A 16,589-nucleotide genomic window follows, 5' to 3' on the forward strand; every position below is an offset into this window, starting at 1 on the left:
ATGTGGAAAAGGAGGCCCTTGTAGTCATGAGATCTTTGAAGAAATTTAGGAATCTTCTATCCCATAATAAGATTCACTTGCTAGTACCTAACATGAGTGTCAAGGAATTCCTTTTGAGCAGAGACATCAATGAGAAAAGAGCTAGTTGGATCACCAAAGTAATGGAGTATGATGTGGACATCCAGATTGCCAAGTTGGTAAGAGGGAAAGGACTGTGTAGACAGATGGTCTCATCCCAAGAATCAAAAGAGGAGGTTGCCTTAGTATCAACAGAGAAAAAAGACGTAGGAGATGATAATCCTAGGAGTAGGGTAGATGACATGAAAACTTTCTTGTTAGGTAATAGATACCCTTAAGGTTTGGATAAAACAAAAAGAAGGTAGTTCAGATTGTGATCAATCCCCTATGTCATAGTCAATGATATTCTCTTTAGGAGGGATTTCAATGGGGCATTGTTGAGATGTATTGATGCAAATCAGGTTGAAAGGAAGATTAAAGAACTTCATGATGGTCCTGATGGTGGCCACTTTTCAACAAGAGCCACTACCATAAAAATAATGAGGGCTAGTTACTATTGGTCATCCTTGTTCCATGATTTCCACATATATGTAAGGAAGTGTGAAAATTGTGCTTTCCTTTCAGGTAAGCAGAGACTTACAACCCTTCCACTTCATCCCATTCAGGTTGATCAACCCTTTGTTTAGTGGGGATTAGATTTCAAGGGTCCCAATAATCCACCTTCTAGCTCTGGTCACAGGTGGATCTTGGCTGCAATTGATTACTTTACAAGGTAGACATAGGTATTAGCCTTGAAAGATTCCACATAGACTTCAATAGTGGAATTCCTTAATGGAATTGTTACCAGGTTTGGTGCTCCTTCCACCATAATATCAGATAATGCCAAGTCATTTATACGAGCTTAGATATGTGCATGGGTAGTAGATCATGGTATTTACTTGAGCACATCCTCTAATTACTACCCCCAAGGTAATGGTTTAGCCAAGTCCTACAACAAAAATTTGATCAGAATCATTAAGAAGACTATTGAAGATAATCAAAGGTGTTGGCAATAGAAATTGAGAACAACCTTGTGGAATGCCTAAGAGGGCAATTGGAAATTCTCCATTCATGCTAGTGTATGGCAAGGAAGCTAGACTTCCTATTTCATTGGAATTTACATCCTTAGAACTAGCTCACTAGTTGGAAATAATTGAAAATGATGCTATGTCTATAAGAATAGAAGAGTTGATGGAGCTAGAAGAGAAATAAAATTAGGCCATACAGACCTTGGAGGCACATCAACAACAGATGAAGATAAGCTTTGATAAGAAGGCCAAGGTCATAATTTTCAAGGAAGTTGATCTTGTTCTCAAATGGGACATAAATAGAGTAAAGGAAGGGAGACACTCAAAATTTGATGCCTTATGGAGTGGTCCCTATGTGATTATTACTTGTAAACAGGCCAATGCTTTCCAGTTAAGCAAGCTTGGTGGTGAAATTCTACCTGTTCTAGTGAATGGAATATATCTTAAACTCTGCTTCTCAGAAAGATATTATTTCATGTATATAGTTAGAGTAGTTTTCTTTCTGTTCCTTCTTGTTTGCCAAGAAGTGTCAGATGCACATTGTGTTGTTCCTCTAGAATGATAGTTTTGAGGAGTTTTGCAGAGTTACAAAGGAAAAATGGGATTATTTTGTGGATCAAAATGCAATAGAGATGATGAAATAGATAAATTTTCATGGTTTCAGAGACTTCATAGCCCAATGGATTTTTTAATGATCACTGGTCATATGCCAAGCAGGATTGCATTCCCCTTTAGTCACTAGAAATGTTGGCCAAAAGTACCTTCCCACCAAAACATTAAATTCAAATATTTAAACCCACCTAATGGTCACAAGATTCAAAGACCCAATATTTTAATAGTGCATAGGTGCACATTATAACATTAGGTTATCTTTTATCCTAAATTTCCAAGCTATTTCATGTTATATTTTAAGTCCCAGAGTTGCTACAAGGTAATTTGGTCCTGATCTTATGATAACCCTTGTATCAAAGGGTTATTGGGAGAATCAAGCAGTGGTAAGATGCTACGAGACTCTTGTTGGTCAAGTGGTCGAATTGTTGTAACATCACAAATAGTCGAAGGATTGTAAGCCAAAGAAAGTTCTTGCCCAATGTTACAATAATCAAAGATCATGAGATCATAGGCATGACAAGGATATCTTCTAAGGACATGAGGTAAATAATTGGTGTAGTGTTGGGTTATCATGACATCAAAATTTCTGTAGGATCACGGGGTTGATTTCCTAGGTTCTAATGCTACGAAGGGGTGGAGGCCAGTTTCGAATGGACATCGAGTGTTTTGATCATACAATATTCCCCTATTGTAAGGTCCCAAGTGCAAATGAGGAGATCACCAAGGTCACGACAAAAAGTTAGTTAACCACAATTGTAGGATCATAGGGGTTATTGTTGCAACTGTTGATGTTACAATAGACTACGATTGTAACATCATGAAGGTCAAATTAACTACACCTATAACATCACAAGAAGGGAGTTGACAGTGTTGCTACTTTACACCAAGATTGCTATCATGCCATCATTCTATCATGAGATCGTAGGTCTTGTTGCTATCAAAGGATCATAAAGAGAATGATGGGCTTGATGCTATGAGGTATAGGTGATTGTAAGATCATAGAGGTTAGGGTCATGAAAAAAAGGTGAAATCAAGGGTTTTGACTACAGTTGATGATCATAAGATTGTGAGTTCCATGGTTGAGCAAAAATATAAGGAGCTTCAACCACCGACCTAGAAAAAGAGGATGTCCTTGACTAATCAGGTAGCAAGAAAGGTATAGAGTGATAGTTGAATATGGTTAACTTGCATTTTTTTATCTAACTTTGTATGTTGGTAACAAGGAAAAGGTAGCTCTCTGATGGAAAATGTAATCTTTTGATCTCCTACAAACACTTTCATTGTTCTCCAGACCTAATAAGTATGAGGAATGCTCAATCACTCCCTATTGATCTATCTACTTAGTTAGAAGGTTAATGGCTGTCGTTCCTATCCTCAAAGATTTTTTTGGTGAATAAGTGATCTTCCTACATTTTAATTTGTGTTCTGATTAGACCTTTTCTAGTTTTGTAGTAATTATTCTCTATAAGCTTGAATGCAGTTGTTGAAGTTCTATCTTAGGGTAGAAGCTATCTAAGTTATGCTTACACTATAAAAGTAGATTTTGCAATCTTTCTTAGGGTTAGATCTTCTCTATTTCTCTGGCATACTACTGTAAATTCTCTTTGCCTCTAAATTCTATGTCACTTTATCTTATCTCTTTCAGCCATCGATGTATTGTGCAAGCTTTATTTGCCTCTCTTCGATGTACTATGGATATCTTTAATCTACATGTCTATATTTCTTTCAGCCTACAAATGATATAAATGAATCTCTTCTTCCTTGTGTCACTCATTTGGTTGTTTGATCTACATGTGGCTATTGGGTTAAAACAAGTCTGAATATGTATATCTTTGAATTATCATGATAGTTGTATTGTGCACGTATGGGCAGTGATTAGTCTGAACACTCTATTTTGGTGCATCACCTCCTTATAATAGATTAGATAGCTTACTTTTATGCATTCCTCCTCCCTTTTCCTCTCCATGTTTAGTCTAGGTGCATCCTAATAGCAAAGGAATTTGGCCTTCTCTAGAGACTTAGCCTCATTGTTCAAGTCCCACAACTTGGAGGTTGTTTCCATGTTTCACAAGGTTGTCTTTAGGTAATTTTTTTTAACAAGGGTGCAAGCTTTTGTGAAAATGAACTCCTAGAGTAAATGTGGGAGCATGCCCATCACAACCCATACAATCATAATAACATCACGAAAGTGATGATGAGATCACTAGTGAAGATGCCATAAGATTTTAGCAAGACGAGCTTGCTCAAAAGTTGATGCTTAAGGCTTTGGAGCAAAATGGGGACTAATACTTCCAGTATATGGAAAAAAAAGGATGTAAACTCCCCCAAGATTTTTATGTATAATGAATAATCAAAAAATGAGAGTCCACTAAGGCTAAAATCTTTAGAGAAGAAATGCAAGAATTGAGGAAACAATTTGCACAATTACAAACTTCCAAAGAGCCACCTAAAACTTCATTTGTTGAATCAATATGTCCTCTCAAATTTGATAGGAGTTTATACATGCCTCTATTTCCTAAGGATATAAAGGTTCCTAAGTATGAAAAATATGATGGAAATGGTGACCCTCGTGATCATGTAAGGCATTTCTATGCTATTTGCATGGATTTCATGTATGAAGACAACTATCTTATGCGTTTGTTTCCAAGAAGTCTAAGAGGCAAAGCTATGGAGTGGTTCAAAAAATTTACTCCCCCTCTCAAAATATTTGATGAGCTTTCAAAATTCTTTATCCAATAATAATCTTATAACATTCAACATCTTGTAACTATGTTGGACTTGTGTTGGATCAAACAAAAATAGGGAGAACTTTTTGCAACATACCTTCAAAGATGGAGATCCCTATACTCTAGGTACCCTCAACAAGTTCTTGAAGCTGAGAAAATTGACATCTTTGTCAAGACACTTGTACCAAAATTATACTTTGATGTAAGAAAACAACTTTTCACATCCTTCAATACAATGGTTAAGAGTGCATATCATATTGAGGATGTTGCTATCAGGAAGGGTCACATTATTGTGAATAAAGAGAAAAATGGAAACATAAATGGCAAGGACAAAAAAAAACTTTGGAACAAAAAAAAAATGTTGTCAATGATGGTGTAGTGGATGCTCCTAAGACTAGGGAACTTTCATTTAACCTTTCCAATGCCATCTATGCTACAAAACAACAACAAGGTTTGAAACCACAAACATATGACAAGAACACCAAGTTTACTAAAAAATGATGTATTTATACACCAATGGTTGAACCTTATGAAGTGGTCTTAAAAACCTTAATTTCCAAAAAACTAGTAACACTACTAGACAATTCCTACCCCTATGACCCACCGTCAGACTCAATTGGTGGAGAGGATCATATTTGGAGTTATCACAGAAGTAAAGGTCACAATACTAAAAATTGTTTCAAGCTCAAAGATGTTATCCTAGATCTAAAGGAGGTTGATAAAGTTTTCATAGATGGCCATGTCAAAAATTCTAACCACAAAGGCTTTAAAGAACCCTTGCCTAAACATGAGAAAGGTGAATCCTCCAAGGCTCCTAAGAAAATTTTTCTACTTTTCCACTCTTTATAGAAACAATACTATGTTGACATCAATGATAAACACAATCATGAATACATGCCAATCATCTCAACTACTCTAGCAATGCTTAGGATAATCCCCTAGAGGAATACCATCAAAATTCATGCTAACAATATCCCCCTTTTGCTTTGATGGCAACATAGATGAAAAATATCTAGGTTCCAAGAATAACAAATCCAAATAAGCTATTGTTTCTGCTTTCTTCTTTTCAAATTCTCTTCATCAATCAAATCTGAAACTAATAGGATCAACTCTGCATTTGTCTTTCTCACTCTTGCATAGATGGGCATTATTTTTTCACATGACTCCCTCATTTATATACTTCAATGTTTCTCCCCATTGACATCAATCTATCCATGAACAATTCTCCCATACACATACATCTCCCACATGCTACCTAAAGATGTATTTTATGTAATATCTCCCCTAATGGCATCAATAAAAAATGCATCATTATGTCAATAAAGTACTCAAATTCTTCAATCAACATACTCTAACCTAGCTAAATTTCCAACAATACCCCCCTTTGGCATTTATGGCAACATATCAACTATGTGAAGAGGACATATCATGAAGATGAAGGCATGATAATTGTACTAAGAAATTTTTCTAAGTATGATAGAGTTTATATAGCAGAACGAATAGAGTTTTGATTGGTGAGCTTCATAGACATATCATAGAAACATGAAAATTTAGATACAAATACCTAACATTTTGTTGATGACATCAGTAGGTGCATAAGATCAGAGGTTACATGTGTAATAATTTGTATTTACTATGAGCTGACAATGTTTTGTAATTGCAAAAAGATGTAATGAATTGTAATATCTTAATTAGGGCTTATTATAGTTAATTGGGAAAGCCTTAAGGCCAACTGAGTACATTAGTTTGAGGATATGGTATAAATTAAAGGAAGGTTATTTTACTTGTGATTTTTTTTTAATAAGTGAAAGAGTAAGGGAACTTGTATTTGACATTCAAAGTTGGTAAATGCGTGTAAGTGATCAAAGGGATTAGAGTAATGCAAGTTTGAAGATTTGGTATTGAGATATGAAGAGGTTTGGTATGGTTGAGAGGAAAAGAAGGAATTCAATTTATTTCATTCTATTAGTAAGTAGAGGAATAATAAAGAGATCAGTTGGACAATGAGTTCAGTGGTCTTTCCCTTGAAGTTGTTTGGACAATGGGTCCATCTCCCTTCTACAACTCCTAACAAGGTTGGAATTTACTAATAGGGACTGATATATGTTGAATGTATTTCATTGGATCCTAATAGATTATATCCTCTTACAAGGAAATTTAATATTAGTACATCATTTTGTATGTACCATCCCCACTAGGGTTTTCCTTTTGATCAAGGGTTTCCCTAGTTAACACATTTGGTGTTATTGTGTATGTGTATCTTCTTATGGTTTTTGGTTATATTGTTCAGTTGGTTAAGGATTAATAAGGTTGATAAATGTTTTATTAGTTGGATAAATGATTCACCCCCCCAATTATCTTGGTGGCCTTTACTTCTAAACTTTTTTGTTGGTGATTGGGTATTCCTATATGACTCTCACTATCAACACACACTAGGAAAGTTTCAAACTAGATAGTTGGGGCCATATGAAATAGTATTAGTCTTTGATAATGGTGATGTACAATTATCTATAGTTGATCATGCATTTTTAAATTTTTTTTGGAACGGTCATCGACTTGAAATCTATCATAAACCACAAAGTAAGGAGAAGTTCTTGCAACAATTTGAATTTGAAGACACTTATGCTCCTCCTATGGCCAAAATATCCGAGTCTCCTACCAAACTTGCATCTTCTCTTTGAATCCATTCAAAGACCCATAGTAATAACTTTCACTTAGTGAAAGCCACATTTTCCATAATAATTCCAACTTACATTCTCTCTTTTCCACCTACCACCATATCCTCACTTCAACCTCTAGGTACAAAGCAAAATATTTTTTATCAAGCACTTGCCAATTAAGTACTATGCCTTCATATGCATATTTATTTCATTTAATTTTGTAGAAAAGTATTATTTTATATATAATTATTTATTTCTCATATAAACATGATGAGACTCATGCTCCATTTTAAGTTTGCGGGGGGGATGTGTGATATTTTTTATTTTGTGAATGGAATTTTGATTTAATTTAATTTTCAAAGTACACAATGAAAAGTTCAAACTTGGCCTGTGATGTTTACAGATTTAAATCTAAAGGTGGAGTGATAGCTTATTCATGAGAAATCATCCTCGAAAAGATATTCATTAAATGAACATACAAATGAGTTAAGTACTTATCATAACATGACATGCTTTCCCAAAAGAAACTAAATATAGAAACCATTTCCTCTTATTAAAATAGTCGCTTCTACAATGATTGTTTACTATAAATTATTTAGTTTTTTTTTCTTTCTGTAGGTTGGTGTTGTTTCTTATGTGGGGTTCTTAGCTAAAATGCAAGGTGAATTGAAGAACAATTATAGTGGGGGGAGATTTAATCCACCATTAATGTATAATTCATGACATAATCTTACAAGATAATAATTTTTTTCCTAAGTTTCAGGGTTGTGGATGACTACAATACTTTCTAAAACTTACTACTTCAGATAATGAAGTGACATCGTAGTTTATGAATTCTCTACAAAATGGTGTCACTATAGTAAAGGGGCTTAGAGTTGATTGCAATGAAAGGATAGTTACAGAAGTGTGTTGTTTTGCAGAAAGTAGAAATATTTGAAGAATATTTGGACCCAAGATCTTCTACGATCCAATTTACCTTGCATTCAAATAGGTGGTTAGATGTTGACAAGAAGAAGGGCACAGGGACAATATCTTTGCTAGAACCCTATGGCCAATGTGCCATATATATCATGCAGTATATAACTTGAGAGGGATAACGTCAATAGTTACATGGTCTCCATTTCAAACTTCTTAATTGTCTTCACTATGATAATAGATCACTCAATCTTGTACATTTCTTGTTCAACCTGTTGAAGAAGAGAGTTGTTGTACAAGAAGGTAAGACCAATTCTATATCAAACCATTGTTTGATTAAATTATTGGTTGAAAGTTATTTGAAGAAAAATTGAGATGTAGCATCAGATGATTTCTTATTTATGGATGGATATTTTCCTAGATTAGTAGGACCTAGAGGTCAAGGTTTAGGAAAGAGAGTTGTTATGACAACTAGTACTAAAAATGTTGTAGAAGAGTTTAAATGTTCACCTTCATTTCCCACTGAAAATACTAGGTCAACTAAAAAGAAAAAGGTTGACAAGTTCCCACTTCCTCCTACTTCTAGGAAAGGAAAATAAAAAATTGTTCCTTGTGAAAACCTTGTCACTCCTAAGACTAGTGTTAAAACTAGGTCTTCTACTAGGGAGGGAAGTAATAAAAAATTACCAAGAAATTTGTAGGATGCAAAATGCATCAAAATTTCTTCCTCATCTCCTTCTAAAAGGAAATGGGTACAAAAAGAAAGTTTTGCAGCACTTATTGAAGGAGAATCTTCAAAGAGAAAAAGAAAGTTTCAAAAACTCTATTTGATATGCCTATTAGAAGTGTGTGCTATGAAAACTAGTGTGCAAAGAACATTAAGAAATTGAAAAATATTCACAAAATAATCACATACCAACATATAGATTAGACAATAAAAATAAATAAGAGGGACACAAACCAAAAGAGAGCACTCCAATCTTATATCAATGAGTAGATGTGTCCAAAGGATATAGCTATATGCTCAAGTGTGGCCTCAAGCTTCAATGGATGAGAGATGGATGAAGGATTCAACAATGGAGGAATTAGTGGATTTTCCATTATAATAGTATTTTGATAGTTATTAGGCTCTCAAAATAGCACTATAAGTTTTCATATGAAGGTGAATGACTTGTGAGAGGAGAGGGGTTCAATTTATAGGCAATTGAGTGAGAAGGAGATAATAATTCCTTATGGATAGTTAACTAAGTGAGGTGTGAGATAGGCTTCAATGAACTGAGATAGGTGGATGAGATGTGACATGAGAGTGGACTTGGGCATGAGTTAGAGGGAATAAATTATGCCCTGTCATGTGTTTCAGTTAAGGTGGCTCAATTGAGGTGGGAGGTGGATGCATTTTTTAGAGAAACGGTTGATGAGTGATCTCAATTAAATAAATGAATTATTTAATTAAAAAGGAGAATTATTGGTGCATAAGATTTAATTGAATAAATGAATTATTGAATTAAAAAAGGAATATTTGATGCATGAGTTGAGTTTGGGTAATTGCTGGGTTGAAGGGTTAGTTTGTGGGTGGAGGGTTTTAATTAATTAAATTAATTACATAGAAAGGGGTTTTGGAGATTAAATTAAATGGGTTTTGCATTTATTTAATTTAATAGAGGAAGGGGAATTTTATTAATAAATTAGACTATTGGTTCTTTGTTAATTTATTAATTTGGCTATAATTAATTAATTAGGGGATAGTGCTAACATAATTAAATATTTAATACTTAATTAAAATATGCATTAGAAGATGACTAAATTTGATTAAAAATTTATGTGATCATATTTAGGTGTCTACATTTTCCCCTCTTTGATATAGTGTTGGTACAACACTATTTTGATGGTGTTTTTAAATAATAGATGACACAAAGAAGGTTTTAAAGCAACTAGGTTGCTCTAGTCTTGACAAAAGACACTACTGTGTGATGCACCCTTGAGATGGCAGTGAGGAGAGAAAATGAGACTAGATGGCATCTCAAAAAGTATGAAAATTGGGGTGTGATGGAGGATGCATAAAGGATGAAAGAGGTTTAAAAAGTAGCTCATACTCTCACTATGGGAGTACAAGAAAATGGGAAATCAATTGTACAAACTAGACAAAATTGTGAGATAGGATGAAGGACATGAGGGATAAATGGGGGATTTTTCTTTTTAAATTGAACCCTTAGGATGTGATGGATGGATTGGTGGGATTTTGGAAACTTTGTAGGATTTTTGGATAGGTACCAAGATTGGACAAGGATGTAGGATAGAAGTTGATATGATGATTTTAGGATTGATGCTGATAGGGTAACAATAAATTATTTTTGGAGTTTCCTTTTTATGAATAGGGGAATGAGATGGAATTCATTTGAATATTGAGAATGTGATTCTCTATAAAGAGAACCACCACGTAGTTGAGTACTTAATTTAATATAACAATATTAGTGACTAACACATGTTACCAAGAACATCAAGGCCTATTCATCATTTTTGCATAGGATTGACTCAAAAAAAACACACAAGGATTGCCCCAATATCACACATGTAACCCAATTAGAATTAGAGTGGAAATGACCCTGGGTAGCCCAAAAACAAGTGATATTTCCTAAGTTACCATGTAATCATAAATGATCATATGTTTGGATATGCAAAAGTTATACCCAACTAACTCATAGGTAGAAAATAAAAAATGAAAGATAGATCAAGACCTTGCTCGCTCATTGCCCCATTTGTAACACATGATGATATGAATGATCATCGAGACCTTGAGGAGGGGATAACCAAATTTTTCTAAAAATATTATCAAGAATCAAAATTGAAATCCAACATCAAAACAAAGAGTAAATCAACAAAAAATAGCTATGTGCTAAAGAGATCGGTAAGACTCGATACTGATGGACCCTAGTTTGATGAAAGGAATGATGTATCCTACAATGACTTATTGGTAGCACCTAGCATCTAGATTCAATAGTAATTAGAAATTCTAAGGATAACGCTTTAGTGAGATAGGATCTCACATAAGGACTTTCTAAAGCATGAAGCAGTAAGAGCTAGAGAACCTAATCTAATGTGAGATGAAATGAGAGTGGGCTATGTATAATGGGACTAACTGATGATCCATGAGTTGATGAATAAGGACTAAAAATGGATGATTTTATGATTAGTGATTGATATAAGGGGAAAGTATGTACAATGAAACTAACTGAGATATTTAAAAAGGTTACATTGTATATGAGCTATGTGCAGGAGATGGTGAGGATATGTAGGTGCTATGTACTGGGGATGGATTTCTGTAGTGCACATTTTGAGGGTGAGGGATAGTGTGATAGAGCTATTGATAGAGTACATTAGATATGCTACATTTGGATGTGTTTATAGTACATGTCAATATTTGGGATGGTATAATACATGGTGGAGCTATAGTACATATGGATCATGATAGACTATAATGTTTTTGGATTTTTTGCAAGTATAGCATTTAGTATAAGTGTTTTCATTGTGTGACTTTGGAAAACCTTGGAAATATGGGTATATGGATGATTGGATTGGGTGAGAGGGTGGGAGGGTGTGGATTGTTGATAGATAAAGGGAAGGCCAAGTACACATGGTACCTATTTCTATGTTTTCACCAAGGTACCTATCCAAGGTGCTTGAATTGCCAAGTTTTCACCATTGGATTGATGAAGATTTAAAAAATAATATATTTTTTAAATTTTTGGCATCATCGGATGCTTGAATTGCCAAGTTTCCACCTTCATGAAGATTTCTTAAGGAATTTTAAAGATTTTTTTTTCTTTTTTCATGATTAATAGGATACACTAAGGGGCTTGGGCATAAAACTTCTTGAGGTGAATGATGTTGGCAGAATTATTTAGAGTTTCACCTTCTAGTGTTAATAGTTGATATTCTCTTGAGCCAAAAGATGATGTGACAACATATGGACCAAGCCATGTGGGCTCAAACTTGTCCTTCTTCTCTCGATCTACCTAGACTTTCATGTTTTCTTTGAGGACCATACCACCTATTTGAAATTGTCATTTGTGAACCTTTTTGTTGAAGTTGTGCTTGAGCAAGTATTTTGATAGACTGTGAGGTGGTCATAGGCCTGTTACCTTCTTTCACCTTGTAGATCTAGTTGTGTAAGTCTGGTGACTCTGTAGTCCTCATCTGATATTTGTCCTTGTAAAGGTATGCACAAGGATGAGAGTTCAACCTTAATAGGTAAGACTTCTTTAGCACCATAGACTAGGGAGTATGGAGTTGTTCCCATGGAGTCACGAAATGAGGTTTGGTAAGCCCATAAGGCTGGATTTATTGGCAGATGCCAATCATGGTTGGAATCATTGATAACTTTCTTGAGGATTTTGAGTAGGGTTTTGTTAGCTTCCTCATCTTGACCATTAGCCTGTGGAAAGTATGGGATGGAAAAATGGTAATGAATATGAAGGGAGGTGCACAACTCTTCCATATTGAAGTTTTCAAAGTTACCTTCATGGTCTATAAAAATGGTAGCAGGGATACCAAAGTGACATATAATATGATAGAGGATTAGTTTAGATACATGAAATCCTATGGTTGTGACAAGTGAGACTACCTCAACCCACTTGGTGAAATAATCTATAGTAGTGATGATCCATTTGTGGCCTTCTAAAGATAGGGGTGTAATGATACCAACAAGGTCAAATCCCCAACATGCAAATGGCCATGGTGGTGCGATAGGTTGGATATTTTGTGTTAGAACTTGTATCAAATTTTCTTGTTGTTGACAGGGTAGACACCTTTTGAAAAATTCACAAGCATCATCTTCAATGGTAGGCCAATAGTATCTCGCTCTTAAGATTTGTTGTTCTTGGACTATACCACTCATGTAAGCACCACAAAGTCCAAAATGTACCTCTTTTAATGCCATGGTGGCCTCACATTGGTCTAAACACCTGGAGAGAGTATCATGATAACCTCAATGATATATGGTGTTGGCTATGATAGTATAAAGGGATGCTCTAAAAATGAGGTTTTGGCATTCGTTTCATCTGAGATGAGGGAATATGATACCATTTTTTAGATAACCATGAATTTCATGGTACCACAGGGATTAGGGACCAACCAAGACACATACACATGTTAATTTGTCATTCTTGTATGTGAGCTTGTGTAGCTTCTTGACTAAGAACTCATACTATGTAGCTTCCTGAGGAATTTCCAAGAGATAACCAAGGGTGTCCATTACATTTGTAGCCTTATTTTGTAACCTTAGTACCTACATAAATTGAATCTTGGTGAAATGTTGATTTAATTGATCGACTAATTATTTGTAGGGTAGCAGCTTGTCATTCTTTGTTTGGTATTCATCAAGCACTTTCTTGATAATTAATTGTAAGTCTCCAAAGACCTGTAGCTTTGTTATGTTCCATTCGACTACTATCTTGAGCCTTGAAATTAGACTTCCATACTTTGAGATGTTATTGGTACATTGGAATTATAGCTTGAATGCTTTGGGAATGTAGTCATCTTGAGGGGTAACCAATAATACTCTTTCTCTTGACAAATGAGAGATATAGGATCCATCAAAGTATAACTTCCATGATGGTTGTTCTTCTATCATGTAGAGATGTTCATCTAGAAACTCAATAACTAGAGGATACATATCAACTAATGGTGCATCAGATAAGTGATTTGCCATAGCTTGACCCTTGATTGCCTTTCTATCAACATATTGGATGTCAAATTCACTAAGGAGCATTACCCATTTTTCTAGGTGGGTTGTGAGTGTTGTGCATGATAGTATGTATTTTAAAGGGTCAATCTTGGAGATGTGTTGTACAATATGAATCAACATGTAATTGTAGAGCTTCTGAGTGGTAAAAAACATAGCCAAAAAAGCTTTTTCCATAGGAGTGTAATTAAGCTTGTATCTAACTAGAGTGAGATTGATGTAGTAGTTTTCCTTTGTCATCAAGTTGTGCGAGAATGATGCCTAATGTTGTTGGAGTAATTGTTATGTGTATTATTAATGGTTGGAAGATAACTGATAGAACTAAGATTGGTGGATTGGCCAGGTATTGCTTTATCTTTTTGAAGTTGTGTTGATATATAGGGTCCCATTTGAAATTTTGGTCTTTCTTGAGTAGATGTGTGAATGAATGACATTTATTTGCTCGCTATGAGATGAACTATCTTAGTGATTACAATTTATCTTGGAGGGAATGAAGTTATCCCAATGTCTTGGAGGATGTATGTCCATGATGGCTTTGACCTTTTGGGGGTCGATTTCAATTCCATGCTGTGATACAATAAAATCTAGGAGCTTCTTGGATGTAACACCAAAAATGCATTTCTTAGTGTTAAGCATGAGCTGGTACTTTGCTTGTTAGATTATGGTGACTGATCAGAAAAGTACCGTGCATACTTCATAATTAGTGGGGTTCGGGGCATCCCCCTAATTTTTTTTTTTGGGCCATGGCCGACGTTGTAGCCAACATATTATGGTCGACATGTTGTACCCCTAAAATGGATAAAATACTTGTATAAAAGGCTTTAGGGTTAGGTTATTTTTCCTTATGTTGTGATGCAAAATTGCTTCTTGCGGCGGTATTGAGCTGTAAGGGATTACAAATTGTAATCAGGTTGTAATCACTAGATTGTAATAATATTGGACTTGCTGTTTGGTAGACGTAGCCCAGGGATTGGGTGAACCATGTTAAATCTTGGTGCCTTGTGTTCATTTTTGTGTGATCTATTATTTTTCTGTTATTGGTTATATTTGCATGTAGTTTTTATTTCTGTCTGCAAAAAAAATTTTTGCTGACATATTATGGCCGACATTTTGTAACCCTAAAAAAAAAAAAACTTGTATAAAAGGGTTTAGGGTTAGGTATTTTTTCATTATGTTGTGATGCAAAATTGCTTCTTGTGGTGGTATTGAGCTGTAAGGGATTACAAATTGTAATCAAGTTGTAATCACTGGATTGTAATAAGATCGAACTTGCTATTTGGTGGACGTAGCCCAGGGATTGGGTGAACCACGTTAAATCTTGGTGCCTTGTGTTCATTTCTGTGTGATCTATTATTTTTTTGTTATTGGTTATATTTGCATGTAGTTTTTATTTCTGTTCGAGAAGAAAAAATTTTGCCGACATATTATGGCCGACATGTTGTAACCCTAAAACAGATAAAATACTTGTATAAAAGGGTTTAGGGTTAGGTATTTTTTCATTATGTTGTGATGCAAAATTTTTTCTTGTGGCAGTATTGAGCTGTAAGGGATTATAGATTGTAATCAAGTTGTAATCACTGGATTGTAATAAGATCAGACTTTCTATTTGGTGGATGTAGCCTAGGGATTGGGTGAACCACGTTAAATCTTGGTGTCTTGTGTTCATTTCTGTGTGATCTATTATTTTTCTGTTATTGGTTATATTTGCATGTAGTTTTTATTTTTGTCCGCAAAAAAATTTTTGCCGACATGTTGTAACCCTAAAATAGATAAAATACTTGTATAAAAGGGTTTAGGGTTAGGTATTTTTTCATTATGTTGGGATGTGAAATTGCTTCTTGCGGTGGTATTGAGCTATAAGAGATTACAGATTGTAATCAGGTTGTAATCATTGGATTGTAATAAGATTGGACTTGCTGTTTGGTGGACATAGCCCACGGATTAGGTGAACCACATTAAATCTTGGTGCCTTGTGTTCATTTCTATGTGATCTATTGTTTTTCTGTTATTGGTTATATTTGCATGTAGTTTTTATTTCTGTCCATGGTTTATCCTAACATTGCTAACCAATCAAACACTTTTTCAAGGTGAGACGAGTGATCCATGGCATCAACATATTTGACCAAGATGTCATCTAGATAATCTTAAAGGGTTTTGTGGATAAGGTCATAGAAGATGACCATCATAGCTCATTGATAGGTTGCTCTGGTGTTCTTTAACCTAAAAGGCATCATGTTGTAGAAATAAGTTCCCCAAGGGGTGACACAGTGCAAGGTAGGAGTATCCCTAAAGGAGATGTCCTAGCTCCCAAAAAAAACCATGCAGTGGAAACATAATAGCAAGAAGCAATAACACAAGATCTGATACCAAATCACAACTCTTTATTTATAAAATAACTATTTTGTGCAATGTGTTGGCCTATAAGGCCTTCTCAGTTATGGCCAAATACAAAGCAAGTAATAGTTTTGAAAGATCCCTCAAGATATAATCCAAACAATTGCTAGTCTAGATCCACACTCTAGTAGAAACCCCCAAGGAAGACCTCAACTTGTGCTTGCAAGCCCACCAAGCAATACCTTTGTTTTCTAAGCTGGAGCTACTAGCTCTTCTCCAAATTTTCTCTTCAAGCTCCTCCTCTTCTCCATGATGGATGAATAATCACTAAAGACTTCCCCACAACCCCTAATTATACCAAGCTAAGCCATAAGTCATCCTATAACACAAATTAAATACAAATACATAAATTAAATGCCACAAGTCGACCTGCAACAACAATTAAATGCCCAAAATCAATATCCAATTAAACTCATGATATCTCCTAGCTCCAACTAAATTAGAACTCATGCTTCAA

The sequence above is a fragment of the Cupressus sempervirens genome, chromosome 8 (genome assembly GCF_028749045.1).
Source record: "Cupressus sempervirens isolate cs-2001-9-10 chromosome 8, ASM2874904v1, whole genome shotgun sequence".
NCBI classification, from domain to species: Eukaryota; Viridiplantae; Streptophyta; class Pinopsida; order Cupressales; family Cupressaceae; genus Cupressus; species Cupressus sempervirens.